The sequence below is a fragment of the Vicugna pacos genome, unplaced genomic scaffold (assembly GCF_048564905.1).
Source record: "Vicugna pacos unplaced genomic scaffold, VicPac4 scaffold_19, whole genome shotgun sequence".
NCBI classification, from domain to species: Eukaryota; Metazoa; Chordata; class Mammalia; order Artiodactyla; family Camelidae; genus Vicugna; species Vicugna pacos.
Window position 1 is genome coordinate 49,949,075 of NW_027328740.1, and position 2,421 is coordinate 49,951,495.

A 2,421-nucleotide genomic window follows, 5' to 3' on the forward strand; every position below is an offset into this window, starting at 1 on the left:
GTAAGATGTCAGATCTATAATGAAATGACTAAACTATGTTGAGTTTGTGGGCTTACAGTGGAAAGGCATTTAGTGCCACCTTTAGGATGTAAGCTTGTCTTTGTCTGGATCATAAAAGTAACTTAAAATATTCACTTGAAAATATAGTGTAGATTCTTGAGGGGAGGAAAAGAAATCACAAATTGGAATGCTTTGAAAACAGCACAGAGAAGACCATAGATAAAATTGCTTTTAAATTCTATCACATGCTTAATGTGCCATCTGAGTCTATATCATGTGACTTTTATGATACCAGGCATGACATAATAGAGACCATGATCCCTGGGCCAATTCCTGCATTTATCTCCTGTTCTAATGTATCCTAACTTAACTCTTTTCATACTTTCCATGATGAACCAGAAACCACTTAGTAATTTACCCTATCTCCATGTTTTAGTTTTTTACAAATTCTTCAATTTTTTCTTCTTCCTTAGAAATTATTTAAATTTATACCCATATGTTGCATTAAATGATCATATCAATCAAATATCTCTTTTTTTCTTTAAATGGTAACTTAGTCTCACGTTTAACTTTTTACACTATTTAAAAAAAATAAGGATAATAAATTTACACATCTAAGTTTATTGTTCAAATAAGAAAATTGCAGATATTTGTCGACATTTACCAACATCAAATTTAATCTTTGTAATCCTGCATAATCTGGTTGTCCTATGGTGGATCAGTTTTAATTAGGATGACATTCATAAACTGAAGATGGCTGATGAGTTGGCCTTGAAAGGGAGGTAGCTGATGTATCAGCTATCACTGTCACTGGAAACCGTGGGTTGCTCCCTGGTTGAAGTTTAGATAAATGACATTTATTGGCAGATATGTTGTGATATCTATTTTGAAAAGTAGAAGGCTTCACCATCAGTCCAAATTAATTGCTCTGTATGGGAGACAAGATGCTCTACTGAGAAGTAGAAGTTGTAGTTGTAATGAAGTTCAAAACACAGCCATTTGCTTCAGTGTAGCTGCTTTCAGAGTGCCCGTGGACAGTGGTCAACTGATTTAAATTAGCACGTTGATCCACTGCAATTTGTTCTGGTGGTCTACATGAAATTGATGATGGAGGAGAAAAATCACTTCTGATCGGGGTAATTGTATCACCAATTATGTGGCTAGTAGAGGGCTTTCTTATTAGAGGCATGTTTAAATTTGGAGAAGGTAAAAATGCACTTTCTCAACTAGTGTCAGCCATAAAATCAGAATTATGTTTACGAACATTACCTCCTCTTTTAAAGTGCTTCTTGTTGACATTTTGAGCCAATGAAGATACCAGAGAGGAATTTTTAATCCCAATTCTTCATTTTATTCTCTCTAAAAGCAGGGGAAACCCTCATTTTATATTTGGATTATGATAGAACTGAAGCTACAACCAAAGGAGAAAGATTTTAGTAATATTTTAAACCAAAACACAAGACTATAATAAGAATCACCTATAAAACCTCAGATTTCACTTTTACTATGCAAAGATAATATCATCAAAATATGAAAATTGATAATGATATTTTGAAGTTACTTATTTGGAAAATACACATTTAAATAGTATAGTCATCAAATTTAAGAAGTTAGCATTTGCAGTAACGGTGAATGCCAATTTTGAAAAGCAGCTTTAATACCTTTATTTAGGTTTCTGCTAAGATTTATAGTTGCTAGCAAAGTTTCTCAAAATCTTGAATACTTAAGGCACTGTTCTCATTTTTAGAAAAAATAAAGAATTTTAGCCTTTGTAGTTTTATACAATTTTCAAAACCTACCTTCATATTTATATTACCACAGAGTGATGTACAAAATAAAATTTTATACATCAGTTACCAAGACGTAACTAAAATTTCTGAATATCTTGCTTAAAACAGAGACTTCTATTTCTTCTGCCAGAAAGTCAGCTAGACAAGCAGATCTTTGAAAATTCTGCCGTACTTAACTAAACCCATAAAAGATAAGCTGTCTAATTAAACGATTCAAATATTCTGAAAGTGGCCATTCTTTCCAAAACATCCTTCTTAAAGACATCTTCGTCAATCACTATGGAAGTTCCATTATCATCCCAACAGATGGATTTAAATTGGTCACTCCAAGCCATTTTCCAGAGTTTACTTGGAAGTGTCAGAAAACGAAAATCATTATCTTCATCTGGTTCCGAGACACAATGTGTGTAACATTGTCTTTTTATCAAGGATTCTTCTGACAAAGTCTGAAAAGCATTTTCTTCAATCATACACCTCAAGTCCAAGTCCTCAGAGAATGTTTGATCACACAATAGAGATCTACCGGAGTTTCCTGAACCAGTTTGTCCATTTTTACTAGACACATCTTGAATTTCTGAAGAAATATGTTCCATCTCAAATAACTTTTACTATAGCTACTTTTCTAATCTGA

At 32.9% G+C, this 2,421-nt stretch overlaps 1 long non-coding RNA gene across 1 annotated transcript; it reads right to left on the reverse strand.

Annotated features, from left to right (window-relative positions):
- Nucleotides 1-651: 651 nt before the first annotated feature.
- LOC140693207 (uncharacterized) lies at nt 652-2,029 on the reverse strand. Its single transcript, XR_012068923.1, has 3 exons — nt 1,800-2,029; nt 1,270-1,359; nt 652-928 (listed from the first exon to the last, which is right to left on the reverse strand). It is a non-coding gene; the product is annotated as an uncharacterized lncRNA (long non-coding RNA).
- Nucleotides 2,030-2,421: the final 392 nt, after the last annotated feature.